General features: G+C 41.9%; 1 protein-coding gene across 1 annotated transcript in view; it reads left to right on the top strand.

Annotated features, from left to right (window-relative positions):
• Positions 1 to 8504: 8504 nt before the first annotated feature.
• Positions 8505 to 26810, top strand: part of tafa3a (TAFA chemokine like family member 3a) — a 112787-nt gene continuing 94481 nt past the window's right edge. Inside the window, exon 1 of the mRNA XM_062038231.1 lies at positions 8505 to 8909. The gene's annotated coding sequence lies outside the window, so the exon portion shown is untranslated. The remainder of the gene's footprint in view (positions 8910 to 26810) is intronic.

The following is a 26810-nucleotide window of genomic DNA, read 5'->3' as shown; positions in this document are numbered from 1 at the left end:
CTCAGTTCCCAAACCTTTACTGAGTGTTGTTAAAAGGAAAGGCCATGAAACACAGTGGTGAACATGCCCTTTCCCAACTACTTTGGCACGTGTTGCAGCCATGAAATTCTAAGTTAATTATTATTTGCAATAAAAAAATAAAGTTTATGAGTTTGAACATCAAATATGTTGTCTTTGTAGTGCATTCAACTGAATATGGGTTGAAAAGGATTTGCAAATCATTGTATTCCGTTTATATTTACATCTAACACAATTTCCCAACTCATATGGAAACGGGGTTTGTACTTAGTCATTTAAAAACATATGTTGTACCTATTAAAAGACTTTATAATGTTCACGTGCCAATGTTTAGGTAGTAGTTGTAATAGCATGTTTTCAAATAGCTATAGTTGTGTCCAAACATTTTGGAATGTCTTCCTTGGACTCCCACAGCCAATTCAACAGCAGGGATATTTTGTCTTGTGGTTACATGAGCTACACATGCTTTGAAAAAAAGGTGATTGGACATTATTTCTTAGCTTACTCTACAGCAAACATTGCATTAGCTGCACCTGCCTTCTGTCCTCACCTGTGTTGGGCCCCTCATCACTCCTTCATATCCTGCTGGCTCCTGTCTTGGCTGCACATCTTCTTTCTGAATGTGTGTGTGAATGGGTGAATGTGGAAATACTGTCAAAGCGCTTTGAGTACCTTGAAGGTAGAAAAGCGCTATACAAGTATAACCCATTTATCATTTATTTCACGCCACCCAGGTTGCATTGTGCTGATCTCCCAGATGTGTTAAGATAGTACCCTAACCCCTCCCCCATCCTCTATTCTAAACCTAACTAGCCAGAGACCATCGCTGTTCTCTGGGAGCCCATTTTCTTTAAAGCAACATACATGTTTACATCAGCTTGATTGCCACTATTACTACTATGCTACTTCACATCGATTTGGAATACTATTACTACTATGCAGTGGCGTGCAGTCACTAGAGGCAGGGGAGGCGGGGCCTCACCTGCCATCATGGAAAGAAAAAAAATGTAAAAAGAAAAAAAAAAAAATTAAATTGTTATATGTATTCAGTGATTATACTAAAGTTATTTTCCATTTAACTTCACCGGTTTTACATTATTTTAATTTTTATTTTCACATTTGCCGTTCAAATACTGAGAAGAGACGATGCGGTGATCAGCAGCCAGTTGAGGCACGTCACTCAGTTGTGCCTCAACATGGATTGTGCACAATGACTGGGCTAACTGCTGAGCTGCTGTGCAGTGAGACTGTATTGCTATATGAATTATATCAGCTAACTAAACTATAGCATAGTTTAGTTAGCTGAGGTATATAATGTACAGTGTATTTTGTCAAAAACTGTATGTGTGTAACGTATTTCTTGTGCTGAGCATTCATAAATCTGCTGCAAAAGACGTACTGGTTGAGGCTCGCAGTAATCCAGCCTCCTGGTGGTAGAGGGCGGTAGTGATCCCAGAGATCATTCCTCGGCCGCAGAAGAAAAAAAAAAAAAGAAAAAAAAAGTTTGCAAGCGATTGTTTATTTCCTCTCGCCTGGACTTTTATTAAAAACATGGAGGATTACATATGTAAAATAAAACAGTTTTCTAAACTGGACTTTCAATCGAAGCAGGAGGTAATAATTTAAGGTAGACCAACGCCGGAGCTAAAAGGTTTGCTTTTGACTTCGGGACAGAAGACCCGTTCTTTTCAAAGGGTGTGGTACACACACAAAGGCTGGCTGTGTGGATGTCCAGCAAGAAAGGTAAGACCATAATAATGTTTTTTTTATTAAATGTGCTTTTTTGTGTGCCACAGTTTGTATGTGTAAAGAATGCTGGTATGAGCTTTTAAACATAACCCGTTAGCTGCTGCCAATCACATGGTGAATAAGATACTATGTAGGGTTCATATGTTTGTAAATCTGACTGTGATGATGCAGTGCCTCACCAGACATTAACCTCAACGCACGCCACTGCTACTATGCTACCTATTTGGAAAAGCAGAGCTTCAATACTGACTATTACTATTACTACTATGCTACTTAAGCATCAATTTGGAATACTATTACTACTATGCTACCTATTTGGAGATGCAGAGCTTCAATACTGACTATTACTATTACTACTATACTACTTAAGCATCAATTTGGAATACTATTACTACTATGCTACCTATTTGGAGATGCAGAGCTTCAATACTGACTATTACTATTACTACTATACTACTTAAGCATCAATTTGGAATACTATTACTACTATGCTACCTATTTGGAGATGCAGAGCTTCAATACTGACTATTACTATTACTACTGTGCTACTTATTTGGGGTTGCAGAGAACTGAATTTTAGTCTTAAAAAACTGACCAAAAACACTTTTTTTTGGGACACAGTTCTCTTTTCACCTGGTTATGCTTCTTAACTAAGGGTGTTTTTTGTTATTTTTCAAATTATTTCATATTATTTATTTGAAAATTGATATTTTGTTATTTATTATTTTTGATTATTATTTCTATTTTCTACATCATTTCGACAATGGAGAAAAACTGTACACCTTGTTGTATTTGTGTTTGGCCTGAGGGGGGTGCTGTCCCCCCATCACCGGCATAGCAAGACAATTATGCCTCCGTGTTGACCTTTTATTTATTTATTTGTATTCATTTTTATAAATTTTTATTCATTTATTTATTTATTTATTTTGAATTTTATAAACCTTTATTTATAAATTGCAACATTTACAAACAGTTGAGAAATAATAAGTACAAAAACAGTACAAAAACAGTACAAAACAGCGCCAGGGGTTGTAAATTCAAAGTAACTACATTAAAATGCTATATATATATATATATATATATATATATATATATATATATATATATATATATATATATATATATATATAACAAAGTGCAAAGCCATAGGCTCACACAATTTCAGTAAATAATTTAAATTTGAAACACAGTATCATCGTTTTCACAGCTTTTTGGTTGTTAGAGGTAGAGAGTGTTTTAACGTAGACTTCTAAATCTTTTTTAAAGGCACAAAAAAACTGGTCGGGTATTGAGAAACTTACATTTATGAATATAAAACTTAGCCAATTGTATAATGAGGTTGCAAAGGTAAAATTCCTTTTTTTCATACAGTGTAAATCCAAATAGCACATCTTTAAAACAAAGCACAAATTTCTCATGAATATTGTCCAGGATGAAGCGACAGATGCCTGCCATATTGATGGAGTGCTTTCACAAGTCCAAAACAGGTGGTAAACAGTCTCTGGATGCATGGTACATAAGTTGCAGGTAACATAAGGTGCAACATGCATGTTACATAAGGTGTAAATAACATAAGGTGCAACATACATGTTACATAAGCTGCAGGTAAAATCAATGTCCTTCTTGTATCTAACCATCACAGTCTTTGGGGCGGTATGGCATAGTGGGTAGAGCGGCCGTGCCAGAAACCTGAGGGTTGCAGGTTCGCTCCCCGCCTCTTGACATCCAAATCACTGCCGTTGTGTCCTTGAGCAGATCACTTCACCCTTGCCCTCGGTGCCGCTCACACTGGTGAATGAATGATGAATGGTAGGTGGTGGTCGGAGGGGCCGTAGGCGCAAACTGGCAGCCTCGCTTCCGTCAGTCTACCCCAGGGCAGCTGTGGCTACAAATGTAGCTTACCACCACCAGGTGTGAATGAATGATGGGTTCTCCCTTCTCTGTGAGTGCTTTGAGTATCTAATAATAGAAAAGCGCAATATAAAATCTAATCCATTATTATTATTATTATTTATTTATCTATGATTTTAAAAGATATCTCTTTGACTTTGTTGATAAGTAAATACCTGTTAGGAAGGGAGCATGTTTTGACCCAGCAGATGTCATTCACAACATTATTCCAGAGCGCAATTACATAGGAGACAGACACACAATCATTTTGGAATAAGCTGCGGATTTTTCTGTTATTTTTCTGATCAAAGCACAGTTTCCCCACAGGAGTGTCAAGTGGATCATTCACCATTTTTACAGCAGAAAGAGGAGATGAGTAAGCCCTGTACAACATAACAACACCTGTTGGAATGTACAACATAACAACACCTGTTGGAATGTACAACATAACAACACCTGTTGGAATGTACAACATAACAACACCTGTTGGAATGTACAACATAACAACACCTGTTGGAATGTACAACATAGCAACACCTGTTGGAATGTACAACATAACAACACCTGTTGGAATGTACAACACAACAACACCTGTTGGAATGTACAACACAACAACACCTGTTGGAATGTACAACATAAAAACAGTTGTTGGAATGTACAACACAACAACACCTGTTGGAATGTACAACATAACAACACCTGTTGGAATGCACAACATAACAACACCTGTTGGAATGTACAACATAACAACACCTGTTGGAATGTACAACATAGCAACACCTGTTGGAATGTACAACATAACAACACCTGTTGGAATGTACAACATAACAACACCTGTTGGAATGTACAACATAACAACACCTGTTGGAATGTACAACATAACAACACCTGTTGGAATGTACAACATAACAACACCTGTTGGAATGTACAACACAACAACACCTGTTGGAATGTACAACATAACAACACCTGTTGGAATGTACAACATAACAACACCTGTTGGAATGTACAACACAACAACACCTGTTGGAATGTACAACATAAAAACAGTTGTTGGAATGTACAACACAACAACACCTGTTGGAATGTACAACATAACAAAAATTGTTGGAATGTACAACACAACAACACCTGTTGGAATGTACAACATAACAACAGTTGTTGGAATGTACAACACAACAACACCTGTTGGAATGTACAACATAACAACACCTGTTGGAATGTATAACATAACAACACCTGTTGGAATGTACAACATAACAACACCTGTTGGAATGTACAACACAACAACACCTGTTGGAATGTACAACATAACAACACCTGTTGGAATGTACAACATAACAACACCTGTTGGAATGTACAACATAACAACACCTGTTGGAATGTACAACACAACAACACCTGTTGGAATGTACAACATAAAAACAGTTGTTGGAATGTACAACACAACAACACCTGTTGGAATGTACAACATAACAAAAATTGTTGGAATGTACAACACAACAACACCTGTTGGAATGTACAACATAACAACAGTTGTTGGAATGTACAACACAACAACACCTGTTGGAATGTACAACATAACAACACCTGTTGGAATGTATAACATAACAACACCTGTCGGAATGTACAACATAACAACACCTGTTGGAATGTACAACATAACAACACCTGTTGGAATGTACAACATAACAACACCTGTTGGAATGTACAACATAACAACACCTGTTGGAATGTACAACAAAACAACACCTGTTGGAATGTACAACATAACAACAGTTGTTGGAATGTACAACACAACAACACCTGTTGGAATGTACAACATAACAACAGTTGTTGGAATGTACAACATAACAACAGTTGTTGGAATGTACAACACAACAACACCTGTTGGAATGTACAACATAGCAACACCTGTTGGAATGTACAACAAAACAACACCTGTTGGAATGTACAACATAACAACACCTGTTGGAATGTACAACATAACAACACCTGTTGGAATGTACAACATAACAACAGTTGTTGGAATGTACAACACAACAACACCTGTTGGAATGTACAACATAACAACAGTTGTTGGAATGTACAACATAACAACAGTTGTTGGAATGTACAACACAACAACACCTGTTGGAATGTACAACATAACAACAGTTGTTGGAATGTACAACATAACAACAGTTGTTGGAATGTACAACATAAAAACAGTTGTTGGAATGTACAACATAACAACAATTGTTGGAATGTACAACACAACAACACCTGTTGGAATGTACAACATAACAACACCTGTTGGAATGTACAACATAACAACACCTGTTGGAATGTACAACATAACAACACCTGTTGGAATGGCATCAAATACAATAGCAACTTGTTTGGGAGTCACATGGACCTTAAAAGGGTTGAGAATTTCTTGGTAATTAAAAAGTTGACCTTCCTTATTGAAAAGTTGACTCACTAAAATAATATCGTTGTTGAACCAATTGTTGAGGAAAATATATTTCCTTTTGTAACATACAGTATGTATTTATTGTTCCAAATGAAATATTTGGTAGGTGAGCAATTGTGCTTGTATACAAGAGAGCATGCTAGAAGGGCTTGTTTGTGGAAGTTTGAAAGAAGAACAGGAATCCTATCAATGTTGTAGTTACACAATGGCAAACATTTTAGGCCTCCAAGGTTAGAAAATACATGATGAGAAATGAAGTTCCAAATTGAGGTAGGGTCTTTCAAATAGTGTCTTATCCAATTCATCTTCAAGGTGTTGTTTAGTGTAGTGAAATCCAGAAAGTTTAGACCACCCTGATTATAATTGTTCATTATAACACATTTCTTAATATAATGAATTTTGTTTTTCCAAATAAAGTCAACAAGTATATTGTCAATAGTCTTACATATGTGTTGGTTAGCATCTAAAGAAATAACCGCTGTTACGGCTCAGGCTCCTGCCAACGCCTCTCATCCGTCTGTGCGCTCCAGTGAGCGCACCTCGGGACACGCCCACGGGCGCGCACATCCAGGAGCGCGCCGTGCGCGTCTCCGCCCCGCAGCAGCCGCCAGCTGCAAACGATCACTGGCATTCTGCACACCTGCACTTAATGAAGGACCTGCCTTCATAAGCTATCAGAACCTGCCAGGCGGCGCCGGAGTATAGTCTTCTTTACCCTTGTAAGCATCCTGTATCTGGCTTCCATCCCGCGAACTCGCTCTTTCCCTGTGACTTCCATGTTTCCGTTGTTCTTATGTTCTTGTTGTCTCCCCGCAGCGCTTCCCGTGTTCCCCTGTGTCTGTGATCCCTTGTTGTTCCGGACTGCCTTTTGGATTCTCGACCTCCCGCTTGGACTTCCTTCTCTGACGCTTCTCTCTCGCCCCGGATCACCTGCCTGCCCCATGGACTGCCCGTTTGCTCTCGTCAACACTTGGTAACACACTTCAGTTAACTACACACATAGTCTTACACCACACACTCATTCCCTTTCGGATCTAGTTCCCACTCCATTTCCTTAGTTTATTATATTATTATTGTTTGTTATTATTATATATATATTGAATATTTATATATTTATAATAAATAATTGTACATACTTCCCCCTGGTGCCTGTTTGCCGTCACCTCCCCTTAGTGATACACAACAGCCGCATACGTAAACCCGCGACATTATTTTTTACAACAACGTCAGAGTGGTATGACGAGGGATGGGTCTTGGTCAGGTCCGGGCGGAAACAAGGACTGGAGCGCCAGGTTCCGCCTCCAGATTGGTTCCCCCCGAAAGACGACCGTTATTACGACCCAGACGGCCTAAATACATTTTATTTTTTGAAAAGCGAACCTTACCCGACCTTCGCTGACTTTTTTCAAACCATCCACACCCGCAAAATAATTTTTTACAACAATGTCGGAGTGATATAACGACGGATGGGTTCCGGTCAAGGCGGGGCGGAAACGAAGACCGCAGCGCCAGGTTCCGCCTCCAGATTGGTGCCCCCGGAAGACGACCGTTATTACGACCCAGACGGCCTAAATACATCTTATTCTTTGAGAAGCGAACCTTACCCGACCTTCGCTGACTTTTAGCAGTTTGGGGCCACAGAGGGTCGCCGTGTTTTTTTTTTTTTTACACTTTAGTTTTGGTAAAACTTCTATTTTGAAGTCCAACACAGTGAATTACGGGGATCCTACCCCCTTGTTTATAGCTATCAGCACCTAGCCATTTACATGACCTTTATTCCACGACAAGGTGAAGGACAATTTCTCCTACCTGTCGCGCTAGCCTGCTATTGCTATTTCTCTTTTGACCAGTCAGGCCTGATGAAGATTTTCTACCGAAACGTTTCCAACTGACTTGTCGCATGTAAATATACATTTCCTTCCTAGTTATTTTTTCAATAACTATGTTTTTCTGCTTTTGTTTTTGTTTACCGTGCCAGCTGGCCTGCTCACGAGGCGAAGCGTCACTTCGACAACTCGCTTTTATTCTTCTGTAAATAAAGCTTTTAGACGCTGCATGCGGGACTGCGTGAGAAATAGAAAATGCAATTGCGATGGTAATGAAATTCCAAGAGGAAGAAGAGTTCCTGACACTAATGCTGGAGGAGAGTGGAAGCAAAATGATCATGAGCCCTCCATGCAAATACACTTTCAGTCACTTTACTGTACAGTTCATCACGTATTCACATCCAAATATTGACATGAATTCACTTAGGGCTTTTTGCACCATCAGCATCATCATCATCATGAGGTGAATGGCGCTGCAGCTCCTGCCAGCAGTACCGGACAACACCACTGAGGAGCGCTAAAGCACCGGTCCAGACGCTCCCAGCTGCTCCGCAATGAATGGCTGCTCTCTCGCTTCCCTCCGACGCCTCCAGATCATCCTCGCACATGCAGCTGTAGAGCCAACTGCGTCAAGAGCATGGATGGAGTATTTGAAAGACAATTTTAAAAAGAAAAAAGACTGACAGTACAGAGTATGCATGAGGGTGGTCCAGGTGCTCTGCAGATCGGGACGATGACAATTTGAGGAGCAGGAACTTTGATGCCTGCTGTCTCCTCACTTAATGTTGGAGACACTTCTGTGGACCAGGGAAACACAAACCATGTGGGTTTTAAGGTAGATTATGTTATGTGGAGTTCCAATTGAAGCGGGGGCATGCAAAGTGCTTTTGCTTGAAAGAAGATGTCTGGGCTTTGTGGTGAAAAATGGATAATAAATGACAACTGGGATTAACTGAAAGCACAACCAAAAGGTAAGAGGACTTTAACTTGTAATTCCTGATGCAAAAATGTAAAGAGGCTGAAAATGGTGTCCACTCATGAAGTAGCAGCCAATAACGAGGTTATGTTGCAGCTGCATGCTGGCAGGCAGTATGCAACATGCACTTTTGGAATGTACCAGGGCTCCTGTGTGTGCACACAACTTGCAGCCTCCATGGCCAAGTCCACTTTGCACGACCAAGGCAATGAGTGATGTTCATTGAGAAAGTGGCGAGATCTATGCGTGCCGTTCAGATCAAACAGCAGCAGGAGTGTGAAAGACAAAATGACTCCATGCCCCCGTAAACAATCCCACTTCACGGTTCCACCTTGTGGTGCAGCTTGTGTGGAAGAATGGCAGACATACTGTCGCAAAGACACAATTGACAGTGTTTAGCTGCACATGCAGGACCTGATCTTGGCAACCATTGGGGGAAATGCCAGGATGTTATTGTATTACCATTCATTCAGGGCAAACACAATCCAGTGGAATGTGGGCCAGTGTCATAGAAATAACTTGTCATTTCCACATTGATGGTGGAAAACTACCACTTGTGTCCGCTCGTCAGTTGTTAGAAAAGCTTTTTGGAAAAGTATACTCTTCTTGTCATTTTCAACTGCTTGCTTAAAAGTAAAACATTTTTGCAACAGGTGAGTCACATGTTCAGTGGAAGTTTTCAAGTTATGTGGTTGTTAGCCCTGCCACTAAACATAAAATACAAATAGAGTACACAAACAGCCACTGCTAAGTTTGGATTCACACTACAACAGGTAAAGTAAAGACCCAACAACTCCTCAAATCGGAATCAGAAGTCTCCAAAGTGCATCAAAATCCGATATTTGCCCAAGGCACGCGTATAGTACTTAATTTGTTCTTGCTAGATATATTCATTCTTTCAATAATCCTCCATTGTGGCACATAAACTACATTTCTTGGAATGGAGGACAAAGCTAAGCATGTTACACACAGAAGAAGAGCAAGCGAATGTCTAACCTCGCCGCTAAACTAGCTGGAAAGAAGACAAAAATTGAGTGCTTAGTAAACTTGACAAATTGTAGATTGAACCACCTCTCAGCTGAAAGAAAGCAGATATTAACAGGAAATTAACAAGTAGATTAACCCTGTAACACCCCTTGTTGTAAAATTACAACGTTACCTTTAACCATCCTAAAAAACAATCCGTTATATATTTTTTCATTTTTTTTTTACCACATTTACATAGTCATTGGGTCCTATCGTTCAGTCTCACAAGGCTATTGGATCGTACATTTGTTTATAAGTCACGCCTTCTGGCCATGAACCCACACAACCTCTCGAGGTTTCCTTCGAACAAAATCTATTTGTTTCATCGGACTGGATTCATCAGATTCAAGTAATTAAAATGTCTTTTATATATTTTTTGGTTGTTATTACAATGTCTAGAGCATGTACATATGTAGTTATTGGGGAACAGATGCATCAAATTTCATTTAGAGCTTGTTATATAATTGTTGCAATTATAAAAGAGGGGGAAAAAGCGTTTTTTAAGAGTTTTATCTTGTTTCATATTTTTTATATTTGTAATAAATGACTTCATAAAAATAGAACTAATGTGTGATTATTATTAATGGTATATACCGTTATGGGGCTAAGTAAGCAATCAACCCTGCAAATGAACCCTTAGTTGTTCAGACAACGTGAGTACAAATACAGAAATTCTGCTCCCATCAAAGCCCAATGTTGCAATATTACAACATTTCCCTAAAAACATACATAAACATTTTTTTTTAACTCTTCAATTTCTGCATCAAATGCCTCGTAGAACAACATCTGAAAGGTCAAATCTTTTTTTTCTTTAGGTTTTTCTTTATTTGGGTCTTACAGGGTTAAGAAGAGTCTGAAGAAAGGATTAACTGATGGTTCAATCCATAAATTGGTAGTATCAGTATGGTAGATACTGGAGTGATTAGGTCAATATTTGTGTTTTTTCAAAATCATTTTTGATTTTGCTATTGTGAAGAAACTTAGGGAATAACTCCTTGAACACAGGAGGACCTTGAATGCAAAAACCAAATTACTTTAATGTGTAGACGATAATAGTTTTTTACTTTGTGTTGATCAAACAAATGTATGTAATACAAACAATAAGGGACTTGTTTTGAATATTGTGTTGATACTCTTACATTGTTAATAGTACTCAGCACAAATAAATGATCGGTATTGGTTGATTTCATTAAGGGATGATTGGTATTGGAATTGGCCGCATAAAACCTTGCTGGAAAATGTTTTTTTCAAAAGTAAAGTGAATCTTTTGTGAAAATGTACACCTGTGGAAATAAACATTTACTCTAGAACAATTAGATTCAATTTCAAAAAATGTATTTTCATACACTGTTTAAATTAAATGGTAAATGGGTTGTACTTGTATAGTGCTTTTCTACCTTTTTAAGGAACTCAAGTGCTTTGACACTATTTCACATTCACCCATTCACACACACATTCACACACTGATGGCGGGAGCTGCCATGCAAGGCGCTAACCAGGCCCATCAGGAGCAAGGGTGAAGTGTCTTGCTCAAGGACACATAAAGTAGATATGAAACTTCCTTCATGTCAGTTTGTCTCACCCTTTGTTCATCCGACAGTCCTTCATCCTTCTGACAACTGTTCTGTTGTGCGGGTAGCTGTCCCCGCCTCTAGCTGTCCCCTCAATTAGCGCTATCATCGCATTTCATCCTGCTGAGTAATAACCTTACACGCCTATTGTGGCCTGATGCAATCCTACGCTGATTAATTGAAGTCTCCTCAGAGAGTCCCAAGAATGGTGTAAATCTTTGCCTTTCTCCCTCGCTGACAGGAGAGCCATTATTTTGTTTTATAGATGGCCGTCAGTAGCTTTCGTCCAATCCGCCAGGAGGCCCGGCGTTGTTCTGGAGGGTTTTATTGTCCTGCCGTTATTGGTGGGTGTTGCTGACAGGCAGAGCAAAGGCCACCCTGGGATTGGTGGAGATGGGAGCTGAGTGATGGCTGAACTGTATCCCATTGAAAGGACCTCAGGAAGATTGGCTTGTTAAACACGGAATGACAGGCTTGCTAGCAACCTAACACGATGTTCTGCAAATAGGTGGGAAAGAAGTGAAACTTGATAGGATGCAAGGCTTGGATGGCTGCACCCTTTGGACACCTCGACTTCACTGACTAGGCTAGCCTCGCATGTTGCTGCTAAAATGTGAGTGTAATGTTAGCACTGTAGCTCACATGATTATGCTAACGTTGCTAACGTTTCTGTCTTGTTATTAGGGATGATTACCATTTGAATCGATACGGTACCAATTCATCTAGAGATCGATACTATTAACTGATCCATCCATCCATCCATTTTCTACCGCTTATTCCCTTCGGGGTCGCGGGGGGCGCTGGAGCCTATCTCAGCTACAATCGGGCGGAAGGCGGGGTACACCCTGGACAAGTCGCCACCTCATCACAGACTATTAACTGATGTTAACCATTTTTGCTACTTTTCTGTGTGTTCAAATGTGAAATACTAAAAAAAATCAACATTTTCTGAATTAAACATTTAACTCTAGACTGTGCTGAGTTAGCCATTAAGTTCAATGTGCCAGCCTTTTCTTTTGTTGATCCCTCCAACGTGTTTAAAGGCCTACTGAAAGCCACTACTACCTAACACGCAGTCTGATAGTTTATATATCAATGATGAAATCTTAACATTGCAACACATGCCAATACGGCCGGGTTAGTTTACTAAAGTGCAATTTTAAATTTCCTGCGAAATATCTGCTGAAAACGTCTTGGTATGATGAGGCTGCGGATGTGACGTCACGAGTTAGACAGGACATTTTAGTCCAGCACCGCGGCCAGCTTGAAGTCATCAGTTTTCATTGCAAAATTCCACATGATTCTGGATATCTGTGTTGGCGAATCTGTTGCAATTTGTTCATTGCATTATGGAGAAAGAAGCTGAGCAAGCAAAGAAGAAAGTTGTCGGCGCAAAGCGGAGTATTTTGCGAGGGAAGTCAGCAACACAACACAACCGGTGTTTCATTGTTTACATTCCCGAAAGATGCAGTCAAGATCGAAGAACTCGGACAACAGAGACTCTTACCAGGAGGACTTTGACTTCGATACACAGACGCCTGTAGAGAACTGGGACAACACAGACACTTACCAGGATTACTTTGATTTGGATACACAGACGCAGACGCGGTACCGTGAGTACACAGCTGCGCTTCCAAACATTTGATCGCTTGCCCGTACGTGCGTGTCACGTACGTAACTTTGGGTAAATATATAAGCTTTATGAACCTTGGGTTAGGTGAACGGTCCTTTGGGCTGAGTGTGTGTGTGTGTTGTGCAGGTGTTTGAATTTTATTGGCGGGTTATATGGACGGGAGCTAGTAGCTAGGAGCTAGGAGCTAGCATAACAAACACCTAGGTGTTTTTATGCAGGATTAATTTGTGGCATATTAAATATAAGCCTGGTTGTGTTGTGGCTAATAGAGTATATATATGTCTTGTGTTTATTTACTGTTGTAGTCATTCCCAGCTGAATATCAGGTCCCACCCGCGCGCTTCCAAACATTTGATCGCTTGCCCGTACGTGCGTGTCTTGTACGTAACTTTGGGTAAATATATAAGCTTTATGAACCTTGGGTTAGGTGAACGGTCCTTTGGGTTGGTTGTATTGTGGCTAATAAAGTATATATATGTCTTGGGTTTATTTACTGTTGTAGTCATTCCCAGCTGAATATCAGGTCCCACCCGCCTCTCACAGCATCTTCCCTATCTGAATCGCTTCCACTCCCCACTAGTCCTTCACTTGCACTTTCCTCATCCACAAATCTTTCATCCTCGCTCAAATGAATGGGGAAATCGTCGCTTTCTCGGTCCGAATCGCTCACACTTCTGGCCGCCATCACTGTAAACAATAGGGAACTTTGCGTATATGTTCAACTGACTACGTCACGCTACTTCCGGTTGGGGAAAGGCTTTTTTTTGTCTGATACCAAAAGTTGCGATCTTTATCGTCGTTGTTCTCTACTAAATCCTTTCAGCAAAAATATGGCAATATCGCGAAATGATCAAGTATGACACATAGAACAGATCTGCTATCCCCGTTTGAATAAAAAAAAAATCATTTAAGTAAGCCTTTAAACGTTTTGGAAAAACTATTGTATCTATTACAAACCGGCTGTTTAATTGTAACGTGCATCTAAGTTGTAGTTTTGATGACCAAATTTGGAAGTGTTGAAATTGCAATATATAAAATTGCTAATGCTAATATGTTGCATGTCTCTAGCAAATCTAAAGTAAATTAGCATCAAGCTACAACATTTTGAAAACTGGAGCGTTACTGAACCATTGTGAGCCTTTTTCTTGTTGTGTTAGTCTGGAAAATTGGAAGATCATCGAAAGACAAAGTCCACTCTGAGTGCTTGTTTGTTTGCTGGTTGGGCTTAGTCGCTGTAAAATTTGCATCCGGACGTGACATCACGCGACATACAACAAATGTATCGGAATATAGCACCATTTAATTTTCTGTACCCGGTAGTATAGACGGACTTTGGTTGGTACTTATAAAAGTACAGAATTTGGTACCCAGCCCTAGATGTTATATGTGATATATTCAATTAATGCAGGATAGCGCCTTGAGATGCAACATCTCGTTTTCAAGGAGGTCCTAACACAAATACAGAAAAACATAAAACACAAGATGCAACAAGACACAAAAACACATTGCTCTACCACTTCCACATCACAGCTGCTCACACACATTTACGTAAACCATTGCAATTGATTACAATACAAGGCGCAGAAATATTTTCACCCTTTTCATTTGATGGATGAGGACATGCTGACATCATATTACAGGCATATCCTAGAAAACTATTTAGGGAGCCTTGTCAAAAAGATCTGACACAGGGCAGGGGAAGCATGGGAGTTGAATGACAAGTGTGTGTGTGTGCACAACAATCGCCAGGGTTGTGTTGTGTTTTTGCTTGCTACAAAAAGAAAAATCACGTAGTTATTCTGCAAGGTCTTTTCTATGAGTCAAGTCAAATCGGTACCGTCACAGACGCCCGCCAGTGGGTATTGACCGACGGAGAAACTCTGAGATGTTCCACTGTGTTGCTGATCAGCAGCCATAACGTACCTTATGGAAGATTTTAGATTTAGATTTATTGGTCCCCGTTGGGGAAATTTATTTTCACTGCCATACATTTAAACAATAGACATTACACATCACAAAACAAAAATAACAAAAAGACATCATACATGACCAACGCATTTATAGGCTTGTCAGACAGGTCGGCCGGGCCTGCTGTTAAGGGCGGCTATAGCTGCAGAACTCAGGCTTTTACTGAGGCGGGCCCTCCGGATTTTGATGGTTCTGTACCTGCGCCCTGATGGTAGTGGGATTATGTATTGGTGTAGTGGGTGACTGATGTCCTGGACTATCGTTTTTGCCAGTTGAGTGATGGACCTGTGGTTTAAATCTGAAATGTTGGGTGTGGGTAGGCCGATGATTTTAGCTGCTATGTTTGTAATGCGTGTGAGTTTGGTCCGGTTGGTTATGGAAATCCCGGGTTATCGTTTTGCGAGCAGCCCATTGCTATAAAAAAATAAAAATGCCAAGTCATTGCTAGTCTCACGCGACATCCTGTCCATGTATTTATAGGCCTGTGCTGATAACACATTTTGCTCAATGATAAATTGACAGACAAATAATTGCGAAAGCGTTGCCATTATTTTTGGAGACCAAAGCAACCATTGGTGTAATGATAGTACACAATAATAATGCATGTTTATCCTTTTATATTCAATAAACGTGTATTTCTCGTAGATTTTAACATTGTAATTGGAATGTATTTTTTAAAATCTCAAAGTTAAATAAAACATACAACAAAATATACTTTGTCTGATAGCAACATTTTTCACACAACCAAAAGCAATAAAATATGTTAAGCGGAGGGTGGTGGCCCTGCAATATACACAACCAAATCAGTGACTAAAATGGCTAAATAAAATATTGATAAACAAAGTTGCTCTTCAATATTGAACATGTAGGCAGAAGTACAATTGTACATGACTTCACTGACCATCACGTTTTAAACAAAAGTGCAGTGTAACAAGCACTTGAAATGAGATGTACTAATAGTCATATGACTTCAGCTGGGATAAGATCTAGCCACTCCCAAGAGGGACAAGTGGTAGAAAATGGATGCCAAAAAAAGACCTAAGTCTGGCAGATTCCGAGTAAGGAACCACCAACATGACAACATGACAAATGTCAGTCAAACATTTCCAATGCTAGTTTTCTAAAAGTATGAGATGGCAGCATATCTTTGGCCATGTATTCAACAACACTTTCTGTGAGCGCACATTATTTGTGGAGCTGTGGAGTTTACAGTTACGGTAGCACAATTAGCCCCGAACGGGCTAACATCACGACTAACGTGTTACACGTCCGATTCGCCCAGCGACTCTCTGTCGGAGTATCAGCGCTGGGGTCCAGTGCACCACACTTTTGTATTGTCGCTCGCTCCTTCGGAAGCTCGTCTCCCCCGCCCGGACCGGCGGAAGCGAGAAAGACACACACAGTGACAGAGAGCGAGAGCGAGATCGAGAGAGAGAGAGAGAGAGAGAGAGAGAGAGAGAGAGAGAGAGAGAGAGAGAGAGGGAGGAAGAGAGCGAGCGGGTCTCGTGGAAAAGCAGCAAAACGTTTCTCTGCTTACATCACGCAAGTGACGTCTATGTTCGGCCCTCGAGAGCCATATACCACACCATGATTGGTAGATTCCTTGCAGCCCGGAAGAGTTAGGGCTACAAGGGATTCTGGGTATTTGTTCTGTTGTGTTTATGTTGTGTTACGGTGCAGATGTTCTCCCAAAATGTGTTTGTCATTGTTGTTTGGTGTGGGTTCACAGTGTGGCGCATATTTGTAACATTGATAAAGTTATTTGTAAGGCCACCCTCAGTGTGACATGTGTGGCTGTTGAACAAGTATGCCGCACAATAACGTCTCGCGGGCCGCATGTTTGAGACCCCTGATCTAGAGACTCACATCTGATTCTTATCAATTGAGGTAGCTGTTCCTCACACAGCCGAATCGCTCACTTGTCAAACCGGTCGTATGGATTTATGGTTCAAAACTCTAGCCCCTGGAGAGGCTACTTCATATACTACATAAGTCGCCAGGTCACTTCCAGAAGAGGTGTAAAAAAGTACTGCATTTTTCAGACTACAAGGCGCATCTAAAATCCTTCCATTTTCTCGAAAGATGTGCCTTATAACCTTGTGCATCTGATGTACAGATTATATATTGTTGTGCTTACCAACCTCAAAGCAGTTTTTTTGATAGGTGTGACCAGTAGATGGCAGTCACACAAGAGATATGTGTGGACTGCAGGTTGACTCCTGTTCAATTAACGTCAGCGGATTATTCATATATGGGAAAGGTTTACCCAGAGTGCTTTGCGAGGATCCGCCATTGTAGTCTGACGATGTAGTCAATAAGATCCTTCTTTTTTTCTATCTTCTTGTGATTCATTCATCCTCCACTGTTGCCATTTCTAATATATATTAGCGTATACTTCAAACTTATAGCTGTCAGTAGTCTCGCTATGGAAGCGCTAAAAACTAACGGTACAACAAAGATGATGGGGAGAAGATGCTGTCCAAGTGGAGGCACGTAAATGAGACTTGCCCACAAATCAACACATCCTGAAGAGACAGTCAGAAAGCTACTTGAAGATGATCTGTAGAACATCATCCATGCAACATTTGTACCAAAGAACCACCATTACATGTTATGTAGACCACAAGGAAGTCAGTGACATGTTTAAAAAAAAAACCTCTTCAATGTGCTTTATAATCTGGTGCGCCTTTTGTATGAAAATAAACCTAAATAGACCCGCTCACCGGCAGTGCACCTTGTAATCCAGTGTGTCCTAAAAATACTACAATATATGTAGGTCATACCTATGTTTATACACTCGCTTTGTAAATGTAACTCTCCTTCCCCATGCAGTAAGAGTAGATTGTTTTATTCATCAGCACCCAAGCAGCTGTGACCTGGTGCAACAGGACAATTTTGCCATCCATCTACATAACTGCACCCGATCTCATGCACCCCGAGACTGTCTGCACTGGAGTGTTCATAGGGTAATGTGTTTAGAATGTCTGCACTGGAGTGTTCATAGGGTAATGTGTTTAGAATGTCTGCACTGGAGTGTTCATAGGGTAATGTGTTTAGAATGTCTGCACTGGAGTGTTCATAGGGTAATGTGTTTAGAATGTCTGCACTGGAGTGTTCATAGGGTAATGTGTTTAGAATGTCTGCACTGGAGTGTTCATAGGGTAATGTGTTTAGAATATCTGCACTGGAGTGTTCATAGGGTAATGTGTTTAGAAAGCGTTTTGTTTCACCTCTCAAAGGGCCGTCTGGAGCTGCCACACTCGATCCATCGGCCAGTTTAAGGGGAAATGGAATCCTCTTGTGAACAAATAGAGCATCCCCTCCCCTCATCATCATAGTTTTTATAGCTGCTACTTCAAGAAGCATGTAAGACGGCCATGAAGTGTAACTGCCGACAAAACAAGAAGACAATAAACAAACACATTCCTGGTTTCCTGGAAGCCAGCAGTGTCCCACTCAGTCACTCATGCAGCTTGATGTTTTAACACCTCCCCAAAGCACTCATGCAGCTTGATGTTTTAACACCTCCCCAAAGCACCAATGCAGCTTGATGGTTTAACACCTCCCCAAAGCACTCATGCAGCTTGATGGTTTAACACCTCCCCAAAGCACTCATGCAGCTTGATGGTTTAACACCTCCCCAAAGCACTCATGCAGCTTGATGGTTTAACACCTCCCCAAAGCACTCATCCCAGGATTGGACTGGCAAAGCACAACTCCATCTCTTATTTATCGAGCCTCATTTGCAGTGTGCGTGCCCGTCGGTTGAGGGTGTGTGTGTGTGTGTGTGTGTGTGTGTGTGTGTGTGTGTGTGTGTGTGTGTGTGTGTGTGTGTTTGTTTTTTTACTGTGTGATCATACATTGGGAACTTGCTTGTTTGGTTTTAAACTATTTTATTTAGATTGAACTAATAATATATATTATGGTATGAAAAAGGATGGAAAAATACATCTTATGAATTCATGTAAAAAGAGTTCATATGAATGAGTTAATATGCCAAACTGCCTCCATCACAAAATCATGAACTGACTATACAGCCAATGCTCTACTTGACATTTTGAAAAGTTCAAAGGTTAATATTAGGCGGGGGTTTTTTCAATCCACCCCGCCTCTTGCCCAAAGTCAACTGGGATAGGCTCCAGTAAGCGCTACAACAAATGAGTGGATGTGTGGCTGTACATAAGTCTTGATGCAAAAAAAGTTAGGGCCTTGCATGGCAGCTCCCGCCATCAGTGTGTGAATATGTGTGAATGTGAAAATATTGTCAAAGCGCATTGAGTACCTTGAAGGTAGAAAAGCGCTATACAAGTACAAACCCTGTTTCCTTATGAGTTGGGAAATTGTGTTAGATGTAAATATAAATGGAATACAATGATTTGCAAATCATTTTCAACCAATATTCAGTTGAATATGCTACAAAGACAACATATTTGATGTTCAAACTGATAAAACATTTTCTTTTTGCAAATAATCATTAACTTTAGAATTTGATGCCAGCAACACGTGACAAAGAAGTTGGGAAAGGTGGCAATAAATACTGATAAAGTTGAGGAATGCTCATCAAACACTTATTTGGAACATCCCACAGGCGAACAGGCAAATTGGGAACAGGTGGGTGCCATGATTGGGTATAAAAGTAGATTCCATGAAATGCTCAGTCATTCACAAACAAGGATGGGGCGAGGGTCACCACTTTGTCAACAAATGCGTGAGCAAATTGTTGAACAGTTTAAGAAAAACCTTTCTCAACCAGCTATTGCAAGGAATTTAGGAATTTCACCATCTACGGTCCGTAATATCATCAAAGGGTTCAGAGAATCTGGAGAAATCACTGCACGTAAGCAGCTAAGCCCGTGACTTTCGATCCCTCAGGCTGTACTGCATCAACAAGCGACATCAGTGTGTAAAGGATATCACCACATGGGCTCAGGCGCCTTTACACAAACATTTTCATTGTTCTCTTTCTCTTTGTCTTCAAAAAAGCCCGCCAAAAGGAAATCCACCCCCAGCAACCCTACCTGGCCTCCCCCTCTCCCCCTCTCCAACTCCACCCCTCCCCCTCCCTCCCCCTTCACCTGGAGGAAGATCAATATGCCTCTCTCTCTTTCTCCTCTCTCTCCTTGATCTCCAACTGCAACAGCAATAATAACCAACAATTTTTCTGGTCAGTACCACAACACAGCGGACTCTGATGCTCTTTTTGGTTCCAGTGGACTACACATCATCCACCTTAATGTGAACAGCTTCTCTGGAGCCAAACTTGACCAAATCAGAGAAATGTTCCTCAACACGAAGGTAAAAATCTTGTGTTTCTCTGAAACCAAATTTGATCAAAGTATTTCTGACTCAGAGATAGAAATAGAAAACTTTTCGGTTATCAGAAAGGATAGGAATAAACACGGTGGGGGCGTTTGTATGTATGTTCACCAGGATATTAAATACATAACTCGCACAGATCTTAACCACAATGACCTGGAATCTGTGTGGGTGGAAATCAAATTTAAAAACGCTAAGCCGGTACTAATAGGGACTGTTTATAGACCCCCTAATCAGAGTCATTTCTATGGGGCTTTGGAAGAATGCTTGGCAAGGACAGACAACGTGGAGAAAATTATAACTGGGGATCTGAACACAGATATTCAACGCAAAGATGCGCCTGTCTTCAGATCCTTCAGCAAGTTTTGTAGTCTACACGGTCTTTCCCAGCTAATAGCGCTACCTACAAGGGTGTGTGATTCCACCCAATCAACCATAGATCTCATTCTCACTTCAGACCGGCCCAAAATAAAAAATAGTGGGGTCATGATCAGTGGTCTTAGCGACCACTATCTAACCTTCTGCACCCGTAAAATAGCTAAACCTAAAGCCAATGGCCACATAACAGCCCAATCCAGATCCCTCAAAAAATACTCCAATGACAATTTCAATTTAAATTAGATGAGTGGGACTGGTCCCCTGTGCTCGCGAGCAACATGGTCGATGTTGCTTGGGATCGCTTCAAAACGGTGTTCCTAAAGATACTAAATGACATGGCTCCCGTGAAAACAGTCAGGATCAAAGCCCGCTCGGAACCATGGATGAATCCGGACCTATTAGCTGCCATAAAAGACAGAGACAGGAAATACTCTGAATACCAAAAATGTAAAACAGAAGTAGATAAACAACCCAATAATATCAACCTCAAATTACTCCTTTCAACTCTCAAAAAGCAATGCAATAAATTAAGAAATAAGTCAACCAACCTGACTAAATCCTTAAAAAAAAATTACATTAACGACAAAATAGAGGAAAACACAAATAAGCCATGTGAGCTCTGGAAAATTCTCAACAACCAGCTTCCTGGTTGCAGCCAGAAACTTAAAACAAGACTCACCAACATCAGCATCAAGGAGGGTGACTCCCTCATTACAGACAAAATGGAGGTAGCTAGCAGACTTAACATCTTTTTCACCAGCATAGCCGCAACTCTTGTCAACAAGCTGTCCCACCACTCTGGTCGCTTTGGGGTAGAATACCTTAAAGCCTTCTACAGAAAGCTAGGAGTATCCAACGATGATTTCAAATGAGAAATGGTCACAGCTGATGAGGTGTTTAAAAAATTGAGCGCGCTCCACCCTAACAAGGCCACCGGCCTTGATAATATTCCCTCCAGATTCCTCAGGGACTCTGCCTCCATCATTGCCCCGATCATCACGCACATAATAAACCTATCAATTACACAAGGCCAAGTACCAAAAGATTTTAAGATAGCAAGAGTAACTCCCCTCTTTAAAAAAGGAAGCAAATTGGAACCTGGCAACTACCGACCTGTTTCTATTCTCAGTTCCATTTCGAAAGTAATGGAGAAAATAGTTTATGAACAGGTCGATAGTTACCTTGCCACTAATAAACTCATGTACAAATTCCAATCCGGCTTCAGAACTAACCACTCCACTGACACATGCCTTCTCTATATGACTGACCACATCAAACATGAGGTGGACACGGGCAAATACTGCGGCATGGTCATGCTGGACCTTCAGAAGGCCTTTGACACCGTTAACCACGCTATACTGTTGGATAAGCTCAGAGCAATCGGATTTAACAAAACCTCATCAAGCTGGATGCAATCTTACTTGGAGGGTAGGGAACAGGTGGTAGAGGTGAACGGCACTGTCCCCCCCCCCTCTCGGTGAGCTGTGGAGTCCCCCAAGGCAGTATATTGGGGCCTTTACTGTTCCTAATATACATAAACGACTTGTCATCGGCATGCGACTGTGAATTGTTCTTGTTTGCGGATGACTCTGCCTTGCTGGTATCAGACAGGGACAAGTCACAGGTGGAGATAATCCTCAGTGGTGAACTCTGTAGAACTTGCACCTGGCTCGCTGACAACAAGCTATCCATACACTTGGGTAAAACAGAATCCATCCTGTTTGGGTCCCACATCAAACTTAAGAAAGTCAATGACTTCACCATAAAAGTAGGTGACATTGTTATCACCAGGAAAGATGAGGTCACCTACCTAGGTTCCATTCTAGAGGCTAACCTTTCCTGTGATAAAATGGCAACCAAGGTAATCAAAAAGGTTAACCAACGAACAAGATTTCTCTACAGAATTTCCTCTCTGGTCAACAAAAGCACCTTGAGGATTCTGGCGGGAACTCTCGTTCAACCCTTTTTCGATTACGCATGCACCTCCTGGTACCCCAGCACCTCCAAAACCCTCAAATCTAAACTCCAAACATCTCAGAACAAGCTAGTCAGGTTACTTCTAGACCTCCACCCCAGATCCCACCTCACTCCTACCCACTTCTCTAAAGTGGGCTGGCTCAAGGTGGAGGACAGAGTTAAACAACTTGCACTGAGCCTAGTCTATAAAATCCGCTACACCTCCCTGATACCGAAGTACATGTCAAACTACTTCCTTAACGTAAATGACCGCCATAACCACAACACCAGGGGGAGCTCCACTAACCACGTTAAACCCAGATTCTGAACTAACAAAGGTCTTAACTCATTCTCTTTCTGTGCCACATCAATGTGGAATGCGCTCCCAAAAGGTATAAAAGAAAGGGCATCTCTATCCTCCTTCAAAACCGCAATAAAAGTTCACCTCCAGGCAGCTACAACCCTAAACTAACACCCTCCCCGGATTGCTAATAATCAAATGTAAACAATCAAATGCAGATACTTTTTCTTATGCCTCTCTCTCTCTCTCTCTCTCTCTCTCTCTCTCTCTCTCTCTCTCTCTCTCTCTCTCTCTCTCTCTCTCTCTCTCTCTCTCTCTCTCTCTCTCTCTCTCTCTATGTCCACTACTTGATGTCCATATCCCCCCCCCCCACCCTCCACACCCCTGATTGTAAATAATGTAAATAATTCAATGTGATTATCTTGTGTGATGACTGTATTATGATGATAGTATATATGATAGTATATATCTGTATCATGAATCAATTTAAGTGGACCCCGACTTAAACAAGTTGAAAAACTTATTCGGGTGTTACCATTTAGTGGTCAATTGTACGGAATATGTACTTCACTGTGCAACCTACTAATAAAAGTCTCAATCAATCAATCAAACTCAGGAACACTTCAGAAACCTGCTGTCAGTAACTACAGTTGGTCGCTACATCTGTAAGTGCAAGTTAAATCTCCTATGCAAGGCGAAAACCGTTTATCAACAACACCCAGAAACGATGTCGGCTTTGCTGGGCCTGAGCTCATCTAAGATGGACTGATACAAAGTGGAAAAGTGTTCTGTGGTCTGACAAGTCCACATTTCAAATTGTTTTTGGAAACTGTGGACGTCGTGTCCTCCGGACCGAAGAGGAATAGAACCATCCGGATTGCTCTAGGCGCAAAGTTGAAAAGCCAGCATCTGTGATGGTATGGGGGTGTATTTGTGCCCAAGGCATGGGTAACTTACACATCTGTGAAGGCACCATTAATGCTGAAAGGTACATACAGGTTTTGGAGCAACATATGTTGCCATCCAAGCAACGTTACCATGGACGCCCCTGCTTATTTCAACAAGACAATGCCAAGCCACGTGTTACATCAACGTGGCTTCATAGTAAAAGAGTGCGGGTACTAGACTGGCCTGCCTGTAGTCCAGACCTGTCTCCCATTGAAAATGTGTGGCGCATTATGAAGCCTAAAATAGCACAAGGGAGACCCCCGGACTGTTGAACAACTTAAGCTGTACATCAAGCAAGAATGGGAAAGAATTCCACCTGAGAAGCTTCAAAAATGTGTCTCCTCAGTTCCCAAACGTTTACTGAGTGTTGTTAAAAGGAAAGGCCATGTAACACAGTGGTGAACATGCCCTTTCCCAACTACTTTGGCACATGTTTCAGCCATGAAATTCTAAGTTAATTATTATTTGCAAAAAAAAAAAGTTTATGAGTTTGAACATCAAATATGTTGTGTTTGTAGTGCATTCAATTGAATATGGGTTGAAAAGGATTTGCAAATCATTGTATTCCATTTATATTTACATCCAACACAATTTCCCAACTCATATGGAAACGGGGTTTGTATAAGCCATTTACCATTTACTACCTGTTCCCGCAGCAAGGCTTCAAACAGACCACCTGCTGGTTTCCTATGCCCTCTGCCTATTCCTGCCCGTCAATGGTCTCACATCGCTCGGGATTTCGTTACGAGATTCCCGGCATCCAAAGGTAACACCACTGTTCTAACTATTGTCGACCGCTTTTCCAAGGCAGCACAGTTCATCCCGCTCGCCAAGCTTCCATCCTCCTCCGAGACGGCGGATCTCCTCACACTGTACGTCATCAAATAGCACGGTATTCCCAGGGAAATCGTATCTGACTGTGGCCCCCAGTTCAACTCCCGTGTATGGCGGGCCTTCTGCAAAGGGCTCGGGGCCTCGGTCAGTCTCACCTCAGGATACCATCCGCAAAGCAACGAGCAAGCAGAAAGAACCAACCAGAGCTTGGAGACCATGCTGCGTTACGTGGGTAACAGCCAGCCCACTTCTCGGAGCAAGTTTCTCCCCTGGGTAGAGTACGCTTATAACTCCATGAAAAGCTCCGCTACGGGTTTATCACCCTTTGAGTGGTCACTCGGCCATCAGCTACCCTTGTTTACGCAGCAGGAGAGAGAGGCCACAGTTCCCTCTACGAAGGCCCACATCAAGCGGTGTCAGAGGGTGTGGAGAGCCGCCCATGCGGCACTTGAAAAGGCTAATGAGAGGATGCCCTGCAGTGCCAACTGGCGTCACATCCCAGCTCCATCCTACCAGCCCGGACAACTGGTTATGTTGCGTGCCAAGGACCTCAGCTTCCAGGTACCTTAAAAAAAATTGACTCCGCGTTTCGTTGGACCATACCCACTTGTAACCATTGTCAACTCTGCTTCTGTAAAGTTTGCTCTCCCACCCTAACCCTAACCCTAACCCTGTGGTATATGTTTCTCAAATAAAGCCGGTGGCGGACAGCTCTCTGTCTCCCTCTATCACTGCCTCCCCGCCTCCTTCCTAGGATCGTGGAGAATGGTGACCCGGTGTGGACGGTCAAAGAGATCCTCAGGGTCCGTCGGCAGTGTAGGGTGTAGTTATACCTGGTCGCCTGGGAGGGGATGGACCGGAGGACAGATCTTGGGTGCTGGCCTCCTACCTTGCCGACCCCTCCCTTTTAGAGGACTTTTATCGGGCCAACCCCGAAGCTCCCCGCCGCTCGTCAGGAGCCTCGCCTAAGGAGGGGGGTACTGTCCCGGCGCACGCGCAATCCCTCATGCCCTCTGCAGCGAGCGCAGGCGGCAGCTTCGCTAGGAGCGCGCCGAGACCCACCCCCGCTCGCTCTGCCCGCATCGTGGACACGGGCCTGCACAGTGGCAGGCAATCATCAATCTGCGCACCTGCGTCTGATGAGGGCAGACAGCATAAAGACCAGCGGACCCGAACTAGTTCACTCTTTGTAGTAAGCATCCCGTACCTGGCTTCCCTCCTCGTACCTGCTCTCTCTGTGCTTTCCCTCTGCCAGTGTCTTATGTCCTCTGAGTTCCCCGCAGTGTTCCCTTAGTATCCTGTAATTGAGCTGAGCGCCTCGACTTCCCACCGGACTTTGGACTGCTTCCCTCGACCCTCGACTCCCGCTTGGACATAGACATTGTCGCCTCTCTCCAGCCCCCGACCTTTCGCTTTCCCACGGACGGTTTTCTTGCCTTGCCCCTCTGGACTGTTGAAGGATTCATCCAACACGCACATACAACAACCTCTGGTAACATTCACATTGCTAATACTTCACATAGTCTTGCACCATTCACTTAGAGTAGCATACACACCCCAACATATAATCAGGTTCAATAAACCAATTGAACTGATCCCTGCCGTTGTGTCGAATTATTGTTTTTCTAAAACACTTCAATTGTAACATGTAATGATGGTTCTTTGGTCAACATTTTGCATATATGCTGCTGTAAAGACCTATCTATAAGACACTTTTTGGCCATCACTTAAAAAAGGTTTGTTTTGAGAGGCGGGGTTGTTAGATGCAAATGAACCTCTCCGTACCACATCCCCTCTCACTGACTCGCCTTTCGTTCCTGCCCCAGGCAGCCTTGTTTTGTTTTGTTCTGCTAAGACCGTATGGAATATAGACAACAGTAATCACCACCAGCCATCTCATTTTTACTTGACTTTCACCACAATGCAACATCCCAGATGATTTAGCACCAGCAGCAGCTCACCGTG

This window comes from Entelurus aequoreus, linkage group LG26 (assembly GCF_033978785.1).
Source record: "Entelurus aequoreus isolate RoL-2023_Sb linkage group LG26, RoL_Eaeq_v1.1, whole genome shotgun sequence".
Lineage (NCBI taxonomy): Eukaryota > Metazoa > Chordata > Actinopteri > Syngnathiformes > Syngnathidae > Entelurus > Entelurus aequoreus.
Note: the sequence above shows the minus strand (reverse complement) of the source record. Positions and strands in the feature narration are given on the sequence as shown.